We start from the raw sequence: 19,288 nt of genomic DNA on the forward strand, positions 1-19,288 counted from the left end.
AACCCCACTGGGGTGGGGTGGGGGCAGGGCTGAAGGGGGGGGGTGTTCGACAGCACCACACACTGAGCGCCCTGAAATAAACATGACAGGCTCAGCCTGCCGGCCACCTCCTTCTTGAATCTGATTGCTCCAGGAAGACTGGGAGGGTGGGGAAAGCGTAGCTTGGGGAAAAAAGAGGAAGCAGAAGGTTAATTAATATATGAGTGGAATTAGAATCAGGGGGCCTGGAGTTCTCCAGTCTCCGAGCAGAATAACAGGCTCTGTAAGGTCCGAATGACAGGATTCCTCAGAAGCCCCGAGAGGAAGTTAACTGCCCCTACCCCCAGAAGTGCTCCCTGTCACTGTTGGGGCCTCCTGCATTGCTGTGTCCTTCCTGTGCACTGTCATAAGTCCTCAGGCCTGGATCATTCTTCCCTGCGGACACCTTGACCCAGCCGTTCGTCTGTCGCTCACCTCCCTGAGAAGGTGACTCCACTGGGCTCAGGAGCCACACTTTCATTGCAGTTTGTAGCAGAAAATAGGGACGGGGATAGGACTGCAACAATGTTTCTCTCTTTAACTCAGGATTGCTGTGGACACCAGCAGCCCTCTTCCTGTCCAGTCTGTGTTCAGTTGTCCAGGCCATGTTTCCTGAACTTCCTCAACTTTCTGCTGACGCTTAAGTGGGAGGATGTGGAGGGTGGGGGGTAGCAGGAGGCAGAAGCTACACGGTGTTTCGGGGCCTCGTTCACAAGGCCCTGCTCTGTGCCTTCTTTCAGGGTCTCCTGCACAGGCTCTGCCCGCTTTTTCAGCCCCAGACCAGCTCACATTCAGATCACCGAGCACAAATGCCACAGATGAAGGCTTTCCTGGCTCACCTCTTGATGCAGGAAAAAACCTGAGACCAGTTTGGGCTGACGCAGGACATCCTGCCTCATGAATTCATCCCATTCCTTCAGGGGTTTATGTCAGCTTATATCAATACATATCCCCAAAAGGTGAGTTGCCAAAAAGTGGTCTCATGCTCGAAAATAGTTTGGGCAACTAGAACAAAAGACAGGCTAACGGGCTCTTTGCTGTAGGACCTCAGAGACACAGTGACGCAGCTGTGCCCTGCGGACTTGCAGGGGCCCAGGTGCGTGGGTTACCTTGCCCTCCCTTGGCAGAGTGCTGTTCTCCAATCAGCAAGAGGAGCGCCCGGCAGGTGCTTTTCCTTCCCCCAGTGGCGCTGTCTCAGAGAAGATAGACCCACCAGAGAACCGTGAAACTGCAGCCAGCATTGTGGCTGCCTCCAGCACCTCTAAACCCATGGCTGGGCTGAGGAAGGTCTGCACTCTGAAGGGGGGCAGGCTTACAGCCTTTGGTCAGATGCATGCTGCAGGCAGGGAAGCATCCACAGTTTGAATTCAATGCATTTCACTGGGGGAAGGGCAGGGGGCGACTGTCATGATGGCAGGTTCCAGCCAGGCAGCAGCAGTGCGACAGCAGCCCCTGACCGGAGCCTTACCCTTTTGGGAGAGTTAGGGATCCCAGGGAGAACAGCCAAGCTAGGGTTCGGGCCCCGAGTTCCCTCAGGTACATCAAACAACAAGTGAACCAGATTCCAACAGCAACAAAAATCAAACCACACTCCTAAATTTAAGCATCCCCTCTGTGCCCACATCATGCTACCGGTGTGTTAGAATCAGATGGAATCATTTTGCTCCTTTCTTGGGCCCAGAGTAAAAGCTTCATTACAGAGCGCAATCCCTGGGGGACAGGGGTGAAGGGGGGGAGGGTCTGGAAAACACAATCGATAAAAAATCTTGGCTAAGGTTGGAACTTCCTCCACTTTGTTTTTTAAAGAAACATCTCCATTTAAACCTCTTAAAAATAACATTTCAGAGCCCAGTTAGGAAAATGCTTGTCTATAAAGAGTCCAATTTTCTCTGTTCTCTTTACAGAGAAAGAAGAAATGGGCAGAATGCCTGACTCAGAGAGGAACAACATCCGACCCTGTGGGAACATAACAAGTAAGCGTGTAAGAGGCTGTATCTTCCAATTTCCTTGCCTCTTACATTGTAGTTTAAGCAAGCAAAGTGAAGGATAAAGTGCTGGAGGGACGGAGGAAGGGAAGAGGCATGCTGGGTAGATAGCCAGGTTATGGCTTGGTAACAGTAGGTGACAACTGGTATTCACCAAGAGTGAGAACAAGGAGTGCAAGTGCGAACTTTGGAAGACAGGGAGTTCATTTTGCACAGTCTTAGAGACATCCAAGTGGAAATCTCCACTCTGCAGGCAGATACATGAGCCTGGAGCTCAGAAATGTCTGGGCTGGAGGCATGACTTTGGGTCAACAGAGAGCTGAAGCCATGACTGTGCATGAGATCATTAAGAGACAGCTGAGCATGAGCAGCAGAGGGGCCTGGGCTGGCCTGGAGGGGGAGACAGGGAGGGAGGCCAGGCCGCAGTCTGCGGACAGGGGAAGAGCAGGAGAATCAGTCACACCTGCAGTTAGTTCTCCTCAGGTGCACACAAACCTGCCTGACCCAGATGTAGCTGCACAGTGTGTGTTTGCAGTAAACAAAAGGGGCCTCATTTTTCGCTTCCAGTGTTACTTTCATTTGTATACTGAAAAGAAGTTTTCAAAACACTTTTTCAACAATTTTATTTTTAAAACATTACGTCTTTATAATGAACCAGCAAGGAAGCCATGGAACGTATTGAGTCCCCCTTTTTTCCAGCTTTCTTGACATAAAATTGACAAAATCGTAAGATTTTTCAAAGCGTTTTGATTTAATACACACATGCATTGTGATAGGATGTATTAACACATGAAGTTAACACATTCATCACCTCGCATATTCCCCTCCCCTCCTTTTTTTGGTGAGTGAAGTTCTCTCAGCAAATTTCACTTATACAATACAGATTATCAACTATAGTCACCATGTTATACATTACAGCCTCAGACAATATTCATCTTACAATGGGAAATGTGCACCCTTTTACCAATCTTTCTCTATTTTCCCCACCCCTGGCCCCTGGCAAACACTTTTCTACTCGGTTTTTATGAGTTCCATGATTCCACGTCTAAGTGATCCATGTGTTATTTGTACGAACCCCCTTTTAGCAGTAAGTTAGTTGAAGCTCACCTATGGAGAGAGAGGGCTGTTAGTTCTTTATCACTTGACGCTAGCGTCTTCCTAGGTCTTTTCTTTTGCTCTACTTCAGCTCATCACATATGACTTACAATCTTGTGGGTACACTTGCCCATTTTCCGACTGGACTGTAACATACTCGAGGTCAGGAATCAGGTCTTCCTCTCCCCTCCAAGCTCTGCTTCCTTCATCCAGCACCTTGCTTTGTAACCCCAAAGTATTTGATCAATTGAGGGTGCACTGAATCCATAGCAGGACAAAAGCTCTCCTGTTTTGAATGCTTTGAAGTTTTCCTCCCCAGCTCAGCAATTGCCTTCCCTGCTACGCAGTGATGACAGCACAGAATAGGGGACTGTGTTATAATCAGCATTAGAACAGCAAGAAGAGACTAATACATTCTGTGAGGGAGTCACAGTGAGCAGCTCCACAGATAATTTTTCGGATCAGTATGTGTTTTTACACAATCCTTTTCTTCCCTCCTAATTACCCAACTTCATCGGAACTGACTTTTGGAAGAGTAGATATGGTCTTTCATTTCTGTAGAGTTTAAAAAACATGTGTCTCATTTACATTTTTTTCTTGTTTTTTTCCTGTATGGTATTTTGTACACTTTTGAATATATTTCCTCTGAGTTTAGACACCCGTAGGATTCTTAAGATAGGCCAATTTCTGCCTTGGGCTATGGAAGAGGAGGGCAATTCATATAGTACAGGGGAGAGAACACCATTTTTGGCTTCAGTAGATCCAGTGTGGGCACTGTGTGACCTCAGGCAAGTTACTTAACTTCTCAGGGTCTGTTGCTTTGTCTGTAAAAGAAATCCTATTGCCTTTCTGGGACTTGTAATGAGAATTAAGTGAAATAAACCCACAGCTAGTTCATACTGACCTATACCATGTGCTTGATAAATGTTTATTTTCCATCTACTCCCTCCATTTTTAACTCTGAAACATATTTATTATGTAACCTTGAGAGAGCTTTCAACACTTAGACATAGTATTAGTCTGTATCTATCATTTACTACTTACTTTTTTCCGTGTGATTTCCCACAATAGATTCTAAATTCCTTGAAGATAGAGCCATATATTTTATTTTTTAGATATTTTTATGCCCAACCACCTATGATATGCTCATCATCAAGCAGGTAGATAGATACTTTTTAACTAGGTTTTCTTTATTTCATCATTTATCATGTGGTAATAATGACAGTATTTGCCCTGAGTAAGAAATCAGTTAAACAATTTAAGAGAATGCATAAATCTTCTCAGGTATTCATAAGGACGGTCTAAGGGGGTGGTGGCATTACTACTGATTTACCCTGTGATTTCCCTAATCAGCAGACACTCGGTTCTACTCTCATCACTCTCCTCTCTCTCGGTGGCAGGATTCCCAGCACAATCTGAAAAACTGGCAAGCAGTGAAGTTTGTGCAGACATGAGAGTCAGTTAGAAATAAAGTGACCATTGAATTTGTTGTCCAAATAGAAGCAAATGTGAAGCAAAAAAGAGAAGCTATTAGTGATTGTGTTGGCTCAACAGTGGTGAACCAGGGCAAACCACGGTTACTCTGGTTATACCAAGGTTATCCCTACCTTGGGACAGCCACCCCAAATGAACCCCACCGATACTATCTTGAAGCAATTATAATGTGAATTGAATTTGTATGCACTCTGTAGAATGCATTTCACTTGTGCATTTATTTACCGCCGTCTATTAGAAGCTAATTGGGGCACTGTGTTAGCTAAATTAAGCATATTATGTTGAAGAACTACCTAAGTAAGAGGAGTCTCCGAGTATAGCAGGAGGAAATTACATGGTGTCTCTTCACCATGCAACTCAAAATTTAATGAGGGTGTCAGGTGTGGTGCTGTTCATCTGTCCACCTGTGTTTCTCACCCAGGCAAGCTCCCTGATAGCTTGCCAAGCCCCTGGGCAGCCTAATGCCAGTCCTAAGAATTTTCTGTGAAAACCAACACAATCAATTTTACTTCAAAAGAACTTACTACAATTTACTTTGTCAAGTTGGGGGAGAAATTCCTTTGCAAGAAGAAGATGCATGAACTACGAGGGTAATTAATTCTTTATATACATCCTCATTCTGCTAGAAGTTGGCTCTCCGAGGACTGGTAATATCCTCAGTGATATGGTAATAACCACTGAGACCATAACTTTGACTTTCATGAAAGGCCAATAAATCCACAAAGAATTTAAAATAAAGATGGATATTTAAACATATGCGCTTACTGTCTATTATCCAAATGGGAATCAGATGCCTCCTGATTTGAATGTCTTTTTAGTAAATAAAAATGATCTTTTTGACTAAAAAGGTGAGATCCTCTTTTGCTATTTCTCACCTAGCATTAAGGTTCTGTGGCCTGGTTGAAAAGCCTAATAATCACTTCTAATAATATCTCAATGGTAAATTTTGTTCCCTGGGATATTAGAAAGAGGACAGAACATGAAAATCAGGCTCAAATCCTCACCTTGCCTGTTATTGGCTGTCTGGCATTAGGCCAGCCCTTTATTACTCTGGCCCTCAGTATTTTCATTTGTCTAGTTCTTTTCTTAAAGAAATTTTTATTAAGGTGTCATTGATATACAGTCTTATGCTCAGGTTTCACATGAGCAACATTTTAGTTACTACATCCCCTGCTATTATCAAGTTCCCACCATATACCCCATTACAGTCACCATCCACCAGTGTAGTAAGATTCTATAGAGTCACTACTTGTCTTCTCTGTGCTATACTGCCTTCCCTGTGCCCCCCTACATTATGTGTGCTAATTGTAATGCCCCCTTTTTCCTCTTATCCCTCCCTTCCCACCCATCCTCTCCACTCCCTTTCCTTTTGGTAACTGTTAGTCCTTTCTCGGGTTCTGTGAGTCTGCTGCTGTTTTGTTCCTTCAGTTTTTGCTTTGTTGTTACACTCCACAGATGAGGGAAATCATGTGATACTTGTCTTTCTCTGCCTGACTTATTTCACTGAGCATAATACTCTCTAGTTCCATCCATGTTGTTGCAAATGGTAGGATTTGTTTTCTTCTTGTGGCTGAATAATATTCCATTTGTCTAGTTCTTTTACGGCTCAAATGAGTTAAGATGTACCCAAAACTTTAGCCAATAGTCAGAAAATTAATAAACCTAATTAGGATGCAAATACCACAAGAGTGGGCATTTTGTCCACACCTCTGTGTTGTTTCCTTGCATACTGAATAAGTGTTCATAGAATGAAGGAATAGTACTAATTGGAAGAAAAATTGATAATCTGAGCATGTCCCCATGAATTCGTTTGACATATGTGTACCTTTCATCTCTCCTATTTTAAGCCAAGAAGTAAAAATGTGAAAGATGAATCGAATCAGCCCACACCCATAATTCTTCAAATTATTTAGTCATCATTTCCTGTTTTTTTGTTTCTCCCTTCATCTGGCATCTATTAAAACGTGTAGCTCATTATGAATCTCGGTGGCCTTGCTACTTATGACCAACAGCATCTAAGAACTTGGTAGAAATGAGGAATCTTGGGCCCCACCCTGGCTTTATCAAATCAGAATCTGTGTTTTAACAAGATGTAGGTAACAAAAGTGAACATTAAGAGGGAAGGAGATCTCTTTGGTGTCTTTTAGAAGCTGTCAGTTCAACTGGGAAGACAAAAATGTGCACAGACATCTAGTATGGATTTTAGGCCGCCACTTAGAGCATACAAAACATGACTATTTTCCCTATAAACCAATGCAATTCCTATGTCCATTTCCATTCTGCTGATATGGTGGAAACTTCATCACAAACAATTTGGAGTTTCACTGTCCTTCCTGGTGCAACAGCAAGGTTGGGGATGAGGGATGATCAATTCATTTGTCACCTGTTCAGTGGGGTGTACTCTGAGGTTGCCATAGGCTTCATTGGTTGGTTCTTTACAGCTGTGATAGCCCCCCCTTTTTTATTTCTTTCTTATGGGTCCCTTTGAGCGTAGAGACTAAAAGTCTATCAGCTTGATGCCCTACTGGGTTATGGGGATTTCAGTGAGACTTCTCAGGACCCCATGGGCTTGGACATAGCCCATGAGCCTCTGCCCGAGAAGCAGAACAGGTAACGGGCAGAGACTGTGTCCCGTATACCTGTGCATGTGTCTGTTTGCATATGTGTGTCTATGTGGGTGTGGATTGGGGGGGTTCTTTCTGAGACCCATTCAGGACTTTGCTTTCATTTCTTTGTTTTTCTTAGCTCAGGATAATTTTTGAACCCTTGGAGAAATTCTTCCCTCTCTTGATTTCCTCTATTTTCTTCATAGGCAACCCTGAACCATGATGTCTAGCTCAGAGGGATTAGTATTATCTCTTAATGAAGTTAATTCTTGGAACCACCATTGCCAGGAGAGTCTGTGACAGTTCCCAGGGGTGCTGGGGCTGTTCTCTGTGGGGGTCAGAGGTTGGATTTACCATGAGGTAACATTAAATAAAATAATGTTTCAGAAATATTATTTCGCTGTTGGAGTAGAAGAACAGTGAGATTAGTGACAAGGTAGGACATAAACCAGGGCCTGACTGTGTGGTAGCACAGGAGTGAGCCAACCATTCATTAAGGAACAATGACACATGTTACCATCTTTAACCAATGGAGACTGAATGCTTCTCTGTGCCAGTGTGGGCATGCCTGGCCTGGCACTCCATGACATTCAAGGATGCATTCAAAGATGCCCCCTGCTTCTGTGTGGGACCTGCAGGGTACTAACCTTCCTTCCTTTGGTATACTGTGCACCCAGTCACGAACTGTTAGCTGCTCTTGGCAATGAGGCCAGATCCCCCAGCAGGAGTGAAGCTTTTAAGGGCTGCGTGGCTGAGCCACTACTCTTAATTCTTTATGCTTCCTCATCTGGCCACATGAAGGCTATTTAGGTGTTCTTCTATTTTCTGTTCCCTTTGCAATCCTTTTCCAATGGCAAACATCCCAAGGGGTGGAAAGTATGGAGAATGGAATTAAATGATGCAGATACTGTGTCTTGTAGACACATAGTCATGCCTCTCCGCTGGGCCATCTGAGCTGAGTCTTCAAAGCAAAGAAGCATTTCTTTCTCTTTCTGTTTGTCTCTCTCTCTTTGACCCACTTCTTTCATCTCACCTTGGGGGAGTATTGAATATTTCCTTAACCTGGTCACTTGCAGGAATGATGGAATATTGACCTAAGTAGTAAGAGACCCCAGCCTAGAGCCTCATTAAAACCATGTCCCAAGTTGCCTGGTACTAAAACAACTATCTCCCCTTCTTCAGTCTTAAGGCCCGTCATTTTCAGAGCATTTTCTTCCAATGGTAGGAAATAGTTTACTGAAATGGGAACAGTTTTTCTGACCTGCAAGCATTTGTAGGTTTTGGAGGTTGTGATGATGAGGCTTGGTCATTGTAAGAAATTTTAAACTGGTACCTGTGTCATTGAGCACATAAGCCTTGCTGTCACATGGGAGTCCCTTTATAGTTTTTAAAGCATTTGTGTATATTAATTCATTTGAACTTCACAACAACCTACAGAAATGGGGTAAGACATATTTTTTTAGTAAATGAAGAGATTGCAACTAAGTGACTGTGCCAAAGGTCATGTCAGTAGTGAATAGCAGGCCTGGAACTTTAGCCCAAATCTTCTGATTCCAAGGCCTTGGATGTACAATGTTGACTAGATTTATATAGATTTATTTCTTTGTTCAAGTTTTTATCAGATAAACCTGTTTAAGTGGGTTGGTACAACGTGCTGTTTTTGACAGGTTTCACATCTTTAAAGTTCTAATAGATTGGCTTACACGGTAACTGGTGCACACACCGTTCATCTTGTCTTCTCAGCATGCAGCCCCCTTACTTCTGAAAACAAAACACTGCTCTTCCTGTGAGGACCAAGTCCTCCCTGTCCTGTGGAGGTTGGCTGGAGCAGCCCTCCGGCCCGTCGCTGGCCAGGGCTGAGCAGGGTCTTTCAGCCAGGCTTTGCCTTGGGGATTTGGATCTTCAGCTGAGCGACATAAGGATGGGAAAAATACCCCCACTCCATGAAGAACCCCAAAGAGATTCTGCCTAGACCTTTGGAGACTTCCTGGCCTTAATCCCTCCAGACGACTCTAGGATCAGATTTTTCTTTGATTTTATGAATTTCTCTGCACCCTTCCAATCAGTTCCTTTTCTGATTAGATTAGCCAGATTGATTTTAATTGCTTATAGCTGAAGGTTCCTAACTTATATATAGATGATGAAGGAAATAAAAAGGAGAAACAAGATTTTTCTTATGGCAGATTTAACTATCAGATAGAGTCCTCTGTTTACTCACTTCTGTGAAAGAGGTATATTTTCCCCACTCCATTAATACTGAACTTGGCCATGTGATTGTCTTTGGCTTCAGAGTAGGCAGGGAATACTTCCCCACCCCTTGATTTTGAGTTTAGAATATGATTTGCTTTGGTTAATGGAATATTAGCAGGCATGATTCAACAAAGCCTGGAAATGCTCTTGCATGGGAGGTCCTGGGCTCTTGCATTCTGCTGTTGTCATGAAAAGAACATCCGCAGATTAGTCCAGAGGTTCCAGAATGAGGATGAGAGACACATGGTGCAGAGCCACCCAGCCGAGCTGCCCCAGCCTAGATCAGCAGATCCCCAGCCAATCCAGACATGTGAGCTGAATAAACGTTTATTACTGCATACCACGGAGACTTCATAGTTGTTTGTTGTGCAACATTTTTGTAGCAATAGCAAACCTATGCAGGGGTTTGTATTAATAAATGCTGTGACAGCTGTAAGAAAAACCTGAAATACGTGGGACTGTGTGGTGAGTGTAGGTTGGAAAAATGTTGAAGAAACTATCATAAAATTCTGAAGAAGTGGTGACTTATGAAGCATTTGGTATAAGGATCTTTTGTGGTAAACTAGAAGATAGAAATGTAACCAGTGAACTTCTGGACTTGGGCAAGATGGTTTCTATTAGAATGCTGATGTATTAGCTGGCTTCTTTTAGTTGCATATGATGAGCTTGGAAAATAACAGGCTGGTTTTTTAGAATTAGAAATTTAGAAATAGAATTTGGAATAGAGGGACTAGAGAGAACCCAGAATCTTCCAGTGTAGGGAAAAATGAGTTTCTCAACTATCTTTCCATTCAGTAAGAGATTCTTAAATGAAGACATAACCTGAGAGTGTGGGTAAAGCACAGGCACCCCACCAAGGTGGGGCCTTTTACTGCAGCCTTTGCTCTGAGGATTAAAGATCAGAAGTAAATGTTGGGCTGTAATACCATTAAAAAAAAACCTTGAAAGCTGTCAAATGGTGACACCAACACATTTCCAGCTGTGTCTTAGAGAGCTTCCGAGTGTGTCCTAGAGCAGCCCCGATATATATATATATATCAGTGCCAGTAATTAAGTCTAGAGAGAAAGGCATGTTTTGAAAATAATCGTTGGTGTGGCTTGTAGAATACAAAATAGACTGTAATAATTAATGATATGCAAGTACAGCTGATGTTTGTTCATTTAAAAAATAGTTAAAATTCTAAACAAAGAACATTTTCTTTTATATACTCAAAATGTCTAAGTGACTAAAACCTAGATATCTACCATGTGAAAACAGGCCCTGAGACAATGCACAATAAAGAAATAGAAATTCTAATAATGTGGTATGTAAATGAGAATGAAATGTCCTATATTTCCCTTTCCTGCCAGACATGCATTGAGATTATTGCCTCCATTAGTGAACTATGAACACACAAAGGTTTATAACAATGAAAGGCGAGTAACAGTAATGCAGGGAGAATTCACAAGGCATATGATAAATATCAGGCAATAAATTCAGAGCAGGAAGTTCAGAATTAGAGACAGATGAAATAACAACACTTCTAGTGGAAGCTTGGAGACTGAAGAGACAGTATTGAAAAACAAGCCCCAAATTAAAGTTGTCTAAAAATGGGTCTGTTATGCCTTGGCTTTTCTTTAGTTTCATAACTTTTGTTCCCAAACCACCAAAATTGATGAAGTTAAAAATGGGATTGATGTGCTAATGTTATTAAAAAAAACCCCAATAATTTTAACAATGAGAGAGGTTAATTTGCCCTTTCTTGTCTTTTATCAGTAAAAATTAGGACCAGCAATCCAAAACCTTTGAACTATGATATAGTTCAACACACGTGGCCCATTTTCAGTTGTGATAAAGACCTTTTTATCCTCAATTTTGTAGAACTCTCGATTTTCTTTAGTTGGATCCTTTGCTTCGTCAAAGTTCCTCATAGACCAAGTAAGATGAAGACTTGGAATTAACCATTCCTGGCTTTATTTTTCTGCTGGTTTCCTGGTAACACAAAAATAATATATTTATACCTCTCTTTTTTCATCAAATATATCAGTACTGATCTCTGCTCTTACAGGTGAAAGAATTGTTTTACTTATTCCCACGCTTTTACCCCTTGCTTTGTAAGTCATGTTCTATTTAGCTTATGATAACCTAGGTACCTCTGCTTTGTGTTAGCCTGTTCAGGCTGCTATAACAAAATACCATAGATGAGTGGTTTACATACAACTGAAATTTATTTCTTACAGTTCTGGAGGCTGGAAAGTCTCAGATCAGGGTATTACTGTGGTCAAATTCCAGTAAAGATCCTCTTCTGGGCGGCAGACTGCTGATTTCTTATATCCTCACATAATGGAAAGAGAAGAGAGAGTCCTCTGAGGGCTCCTTTATAAGGGCACTAATCCCATTCCTGAGGGCTCCACCCTCATGACCTAACCACCTCCTAAATGTCCCTCCTCCAAATACCATCACCTTAATCAGTAGGTTTTCAACATATGACCTTTGGGGGAACATAAACATTCAGGCCATTGTATACTTATATCTCTATGTTTGATTCCTCAATTGTAGGTGGTATTTCTTTGACTCTCCAGTACAGTGGCTGAGGAAGTCAGCCCCCTATACGTCAGTCAGCCTTTTCTCTTCCAACTGACTGCTGGCTCTGGTAGTTCTCTTTCCTTTTATACTATTCAGGCTTTTATCATTTATTTTCTGTTGTGTAAATGTGATGAAGCTCATACTTTACCTATGTCTATAGGTTGATTATAAAAATGTAAAAACAATAAGTATAAATTATGATGTTATACTAAGTCCCTATTGAATTAGGTATTATGATTGCTAATTGGTCCATTAGATTAAAAAGCCTGTTTACTTTGGGGAATCATAAAAATGGTATTTACCTTAAATAATATGTTTTAACGGAAAACACTTAAATGTTTAAATATGCTTATTTGTCCATATTCTAATGTAAGGTTAGGACATTTTCTTTGAGATTGTTAATAATCTATAAGAGATTTGTAATATTTGAATCTTAACATCTCTTGGAAACAGGCTGTGCTGAGAACAATATATTTTAGGGCACTATAATGTCAGATTCCATGAATGAATAATATTGTCCAATAACTGACCTATTAAAGGGTATGAATAGAAAGTTTTTCTGAAAAATTCCTTTTGATGTATAATTATTGCATTTCTAGAGTAGGCATTGTGTTAGCAACATTAGTGTTGATTGAGATACGCATACATGAATAAAGTTATTGCTTTTATGCTACAAAAATATTCTTTCTTGGCATTATTCAGTGGCAAAGCAATAATAAAATGATAAATAATACTAAAATAACAAAACCCAAATTATCTGCAAAATAATTGCAGTTTCTATGTATACCTTCCCCTGCATGCGTTAGTTCTATATTGATTGGCCTTCTACAGCATGCCTCCCTGTGCTAGTACAAGTCCCTTCCCCTGAATTCCCATCTGAAAGGTGAAGAAACTGTTTAACAAATGGTAAATTGAGGCTTTGTATTACTCCAACAGGTTTGGGGGTAGATTCTAAGTTTTGCAACTTTGATGTTTTGAGCTGTTTTCAAATATTCTCGTGTCAACGTGGTTTACTTTTCATTGCTGGGATCAAAGTAATGATACTCGACGAGAACATTTTTCAGTCATTAAGTACTACTCTTAGGACAGAAAATAAATTCCCAAATCCTTTGGGAGTTTTGTTATTTATGGGTGGTAACCTGGTGTAACCAGTAGTTTGCAAGTACTTTTTTTGTATATAAAAGCACTTGTGTTCCTAACCTGGAGGTAGACTTTGTTAGCAGTTTCTCCTACTTGCCTCTAGTCTTTCCGTTTTTTATTAACGAAATAAAATGGCTCCAGTTCTTTTTAATCCAATTCTACACGTATATACACTAAGAACAAAGAACCATTTTGACAGCGTAGAGTTTTAAGAAAGCGAGATACAGTTTAAACAAACAGTGAGGCCAGGACATCTATTGCCAGAGGAGCAGCATAGCCTGGGTGATGTATTCCAGACAGCCCCACGGCATAAAGCTTTAATCCCACTGCCTTTCATGTGACATTTATATATAAAAACTGTTTATAGAGCCATGAAACCTTTCCTTGTGTTCATCTGGGTTTATCAGGGCTGCCGATGCTTCAGTTTTCTACAATGGGACTGCTCATAATATGTCAGCAAATATTGTCAAGGCATTTTGCTTGAGGTCTTTGTTTGCACCCTCACCAGAACCAAATAAGGGTTGACGTATCAGTTACAAAACAAGGTTAATGGCAAGAAGACAGTGAAGCTCACACAGCTGTACTGGCAGACTGCGGTGTCTAAGCATAGGTGTTTTGTTTTGCATCAGTCAGAAGGGAGGACTTTGTTTTTCATAGCAGCTATATGTTGTGATTTAATTAATCTTCACAGAAAATCGAGGTTGGATAGATTTGATTTCATTTAAGTAAAAGAAAACTGGTTCAAGAATAGATACATTGGCATGATCTAATAGAAAATAAGCTATCCAAGTTAGGGAAGAGAATATGTTTTAGCACATCTGGGAAAAGGCCATTGGGAATGATTTTCCCATTTATTGAGTAAATTAGAAAACCAGTTTATGGAGATATTCAGCAAACTGTTTGACACTCCTGATTGCAAATGATGAAAACCCAACACGAGCTAGATTTTATAGAAAGGATAATCGACTGACAAAGGTAACTTGAGAGGCCGAGGTGTACTTGACTTGGGGTGTAGGTGGCTCTGGGTCTCTAAGATACACTCCTTTCTGCTTGGCTTCCCTCTTGTCCTTTTCTCAGGAGGTGGCGTGCTAGCCCCTTGGTGTTCCAGATGCCTGTGACCTTCAGTGTTCACGGTTATAGAGTAAGAGCAGCTGCCTCTCACAACAAGAATCCTGGAACATTATGACTGGCTCAGCTTGGGAAAAGGGCCCATTCCTGATTTAATCACTGCACCCAGAGAGATGGGGGTGGCTCTGTGGGTCACCTCGCCTAAGCCATCCACTCCTTCAGCAGGAAGATGGTATCATTCCACCTGCACTACAAGGTCTCAGGAGGCTTCCATGGAATGGTGGGGGGGTCAGTCCCCCGAAGAAGGGGTGCTGGACAGACTAGAAAAATCATACCTGCTACAGCTAGTCATTGACAGAAGTGGATCAGGAGGTATGTACCCAACTCCATGTTTATTTCTACTCGTTGGTTCTTAGTTTCCTCTGTCTGCCTAATCAGTGTTTCTAATCTAGAGATGCTGGATATATGGGGAAGGGTGTAAAAATCAGTGTATGCATCTGTGCTGGGGTTTGGAAGGCTAAGGGTTAACAAGGGAGTGTGCCGAAGATGCTAAGGAGCTGTGTCTTTACTAGAAAGCTCATAAATGGATCATAGACCAAAAATATTGAGAAACTTTGTCTCTACATAATGCTGTCTTCTCAAGGTGCTTCCATGTGAATTACTGTACAGGTCAGCAGTAATCTGGACTTAAAGAAAATGGCCGATGGGCAAACTGAAAAATGCGCATTTGGGATAAGGAACTAACGTCTGGAGTTTCATCTGAACCTTTGAAGTGTAAAGGAGGACAAATCATAAAGCAAAACAAAACAAAAACACTGGTTTGTGTTTTCATGAGAAAAAAAGAGGCCTCCTGAGATGCGTATCTCTTTTGCTGACAGTCCCAACTGGAATAAGGAAATTTAACAAGTGCAGTTTAACAAGTGAAAACTTTTTTTTCGTTTTCTGGAAACTTGTAAACCTCAAAAACAATTCTGTTATTATCTTCTCCATTTTTATTCAGTCAGGTCTACTTAAAAGTCCTTGTACTTTAGTCGAGTTAAGCGGTAAGAACAAAGGCTGTAGTGGGAAATTGTCTGTTGCAATGTATTAAAGAGCTAATACATGAATGCATTTCACTTGGGCATAGCCCCATCACAGTCCATGTGAGGGAATAGAAGCAATAAGATGTTTTGTTTTTTAAATCAGGCATCATTAAATTTTTCTAGCATGTTTCGCTTTGTCCTAGATCAGTGGTTCTCCAGCTGTACCACGCACCAGATTCACGTGGAAGGCTTGTTAAAACCCAGGTGGCTCAGTCTCCTCGCCAGTTTCTGATTCAGCAGGTCTATGGTGGGCCCAAATGTGTGCGATTCTTGCCAGTTTCCATGTGATGTTGATGCTGCCCATCTTGGGCCGCACTTGGAGAACCACTCATCTTGGTGAATCTCTGCGCTCAGCTCTGGATGAGTCTTCATGAGCCACAGATCCAGCCGAGAGGTGGGTTGAGGCTGCCCTGCGGGGTACCAGTAACCAGATTTTCTAGCAGTAGGGATAGTCTGAATTCCAGGAGGGGAGGTTATGGGTGAACGCAGGACTCCAGCTCATACGTGGGTAAAACAGCTGGGTCTGCATCCTTGGGAAGATGTCCTAAGCAGTTATTAGGCAGGTTGTTCGAGCTCTCACTGAGTGCCCTAGACTTTAAGAACAGGTTTGCAGGACTAGCTAGGAATTTGAGGGCCAATTAGGAGTGAAACCTACTTGAAGAACTTGGCGTGTGATGAGGTCCCAGGAAAGACGGAAGCTCTGTGGATTCCCAGGAAGCTTACCTTGACTAGGCTGAAGGCAGCAATTCTATTCCCATGCGTGGAGGAGGCTGGTGCGGAGCAAACACTGAGCCAAGACAAACTCAGGATGCAGGCCTAACTATAGCTAAAAGTGGCCTGTTCAGTGCCCATCATGATCGGGATGAGGGCAGGTGGGGTCTATCTGGAAAACTAGTTTGTTTCTCAAACATTTTTTGACCTTGGTGTGTACTAAGGAATACCAAATATATTATAGAATGATATATAAGCCAGTTTCCCAGAATATTATTTTCCTTACTCTGTGCAATATACTCTATTCTGTTTTGTTCTATTTATTCTGTGACATCCTATTATTTCATGAGAACAGCGAAAACCTTTTGCTATATTTTGCCATAATTTATTTTATGATCCTCAAATGGGCAGAGACCTGTAGTTTGAAAATATCCCCTGAGAACTCGCTGCAGTCTTGCCGTCCATCTCCCTGACATACGGCTGGCTCTTCCATCACCCATGTAGCAGTGAGCGCATCAGAACCAGTGCTGAATTTCCACTGACGAGGCCAAGCCCTTCCTGCTTCACCCCACCTGTACTCCACCTTCCACTTCTTGGGTGCCCTCTTCCTGGGCAGCACCCTCCGTTGCAGAACTCCGTGGCTGATTGGATGCTGTGCCTTGCAGTTTTTGATTTTGACCCCTTTTGACATCCCTTATGACCTCGTGGAAGAGATTTTTTCCTTCAGGCTTCTAGAAACCCATCAGCTAGGCTAACCCTCCTTCCTCCACCACTGGGGTTAGACCCAGACCAGGAAGCAGGTCACATCTTCTAGTCCTGTTTCCCTCTACTGTGATATATACCAACCTGATTCCTCTCACAGAAAATCAGCTTTATCTTCCTTTCTCCTTTGATTTCTCTTCTTTTTAGTTAAATGTCTGGATAACAATTTTTAAAAAGCCCTCATTTGTGTTAGAAATAACAGCTAAATAAATTAAAATAACTGCAGGTAAATTCCAGTTGATAAGTAAACAGACCATACTGGTGTGAGAAATGAAGTCATGGTACAATTTAATAATAAATCGTTTCCAGTATCTAGGAGTAGCTGTAATGTGGAAAACATGGATGTTAACCAATCTGTCAACTAATTGACAAAACAAAATTCCCATCAACCCAAGTTTTTGAAGAAGCAAAAGCCTTAGGTAAAGCCATATATAAGCATAACCAGACTAGATGTTGTGTTAATAAGTCACATTTAAAAAGCACAAGCTTGTGTGTTTCTATCACAGTAATAAAACAAAGGGTTAGATAACTGAAACAAGGATACCTATTTTTGTACCACCAAACCAATCATCGTCCAAAATTTTCTAATATTTTAATGCTTTAAAGAATATTGTGACTTGTTAACTGGTATAAAACCACTATGGAAAAAAGTATGGAGAGTCATAAAAAAATTAAAAAAAGAACTACTCTATGACCTTGCAATCCCACTTCTGGGTATATAGCCAAAGGAAATGAAATCACTGTCACAAAGAGAGATCTGTATGCCCATGTTCATCGCAGAATTATTCACAACAGCCAATACACGAAAACAACCTAAGTATCCACTGATAGATGAATGGATAAAGAAAATGTCATATATACAACACATGTTAAATATTATATATGTTAAACATATTACATTCACAAATATAAATATATTATTATATTATATCTACAATATTATTTATTATAATATATATAAGGAATATGATATAGCCATAAGAAGATGGAAATCCTGCCATTTGTGACAATATGGGTGGACCCTGAGGGCATTAGGCTAAGTGAAGTAAGTCATACAGAGAAAGACAAAAGCTATATGATCTTATACATGGGATCTGCAAAAAAAAGCCAAACTCATAGAAACAGAGAGTAGCATGGTGTTGCCAGGGACTGGAGGTTGCGGGAGATGGGAAGATGTTGGTTAAGAGGGTAAATCTTAAATGTTCTCATCACACACACACAGAAAGGTAATTATGTGAGATGGTGAGGGGTTAACTAACCTTATTGTGGTAACAATTTCATAATATATATATGTATCCGATCATTAAATATACACCTTAAATTTACAGAATGTTACATGTTAATTATACTTCAATAAAGCTGGAACAGAAGTATTGTCACAGTGGCCAAGAAATGTCTTAGACTGTGCCCTTCATTTCAATCCAAGATGGAACTTCCTTGAGTAGGATGATTAACCTCTTAAAACAGCTGTTTTTAGAAATGGCAACGTGCAAGAATCACCCTGGGAAATGGACATTCTGGTTCATTCCTCCTGGGAGGGAAGGGGAAGGAATCTGCATTTTTAGTACCACTGTTTCCTCCCTGTGTGTCACCCCTGCCAGAGCCCCCACTGCAGGTGACTTTAATGCAGATGACTCACAACGGCCACACTCTGAAAGTGTTGTTATGAGATGAAATTGTTCATTTCAAGGGGTCTCTGAGCCTCTTCCGCAGATGCCCATGTCAGTGACTTGACAGTTGACAGAATGGTGAAGTTGTTTTTTTAAAATTTCTTCTCCCATTCAATTAGTGGTCAATTTCTAGAGCCTTCCATGTGACTGTTCTTAAACTCTGGCAGGATGTCTCAGAGCAAGTCCTCCAAGTTCCAAAGGCAGCAAGGCTGTGAGAGCACAGCAATCAGAGGAGAGGCCCGGGACTGGAGACGCCCACAGGCTTACCTGGCATTCAGCCTCCTTCCAAAGCAGCCGTGACGGTGCCCACCTGCTCCCTCACAAGCATTTCTTATCCTTGGGAAGGTCCAGAAAACTTTACAATTTGAAATCTGAGATGACGATCAGAAAGCAAAATTTACCTTGTGAAATTCAAGACAAAAAGAAAAATAAAGGGAGCCATGAGGTCATTTCTAGTCAGATATACTGAAGAGGATTTAAACAAAACAGTAATCTTAAAAAAATTTACAGCTGTAAAACATACCAAATGAAAGAAATTTGATTTTTAAGAGCTTGCTGACCTATAGTCTGGCTTGGTCTCAGAGACCTAGAATTTACCAGGCAATAAAGTCATTTTATACATCTCTGCTTGAGTTTCTTATCTGTGGATGGGACGCAAAGGCTATTTGCTCTTAAAGTGACACACGAGGATTTCATACGAAATTAGTAGGCAAAACTATGCTTTTCAAAATGAAATATCCTTGTGATTCTTTTGTGTAAATGACAGAATTTCCTTCCAGCTAATTAGTACTTTCACTCAGCAAGAGAGAATCTTTTTTGTCATGCCATTAAAAATGACAAT

General features: G+C 41.4%; 1 long non-coding RNA gene across 2 annotated transcripts in view; it reads left to right on the plus strand.

The window, feature by feature from the left end:
• Positions 1 to 695: 695 nt before the first annotated feature.
• LOC108405408 (uncharacterized) overlaps positions 696 to 19,288 on the plus strand; it is a 30,765-nt gene continuing 12,172 nt past the window's right edge. For both annotated transcript variants that reach the window (XR_001855171.3, XR_001855170.3), the window contains exons 1-3: positions 696 to 977; positions 1,923 to 1,991; positions 14,232 to 14,594. This is a non-coding gene — a long non-coding RNA (uncharacterized lncRNA). The remainder of the gene's footprint in view (positions 978 to 1,922; positions 1,992 to 14,231; positions 14,595 to 19,288) is intronic.

Source organism: Manis javanica, chromosome 12 (assembly GCF_040802235.1).
Source record: "Manis javanica isolate MJ-LG chromosome 12, MJ_LKY, whole genome shotgun sequence".
NCBI lineage: Eukaryota > Metazoa > Chordata > Mammalia > Pholidota > Manidae > Manis > Manis javanica.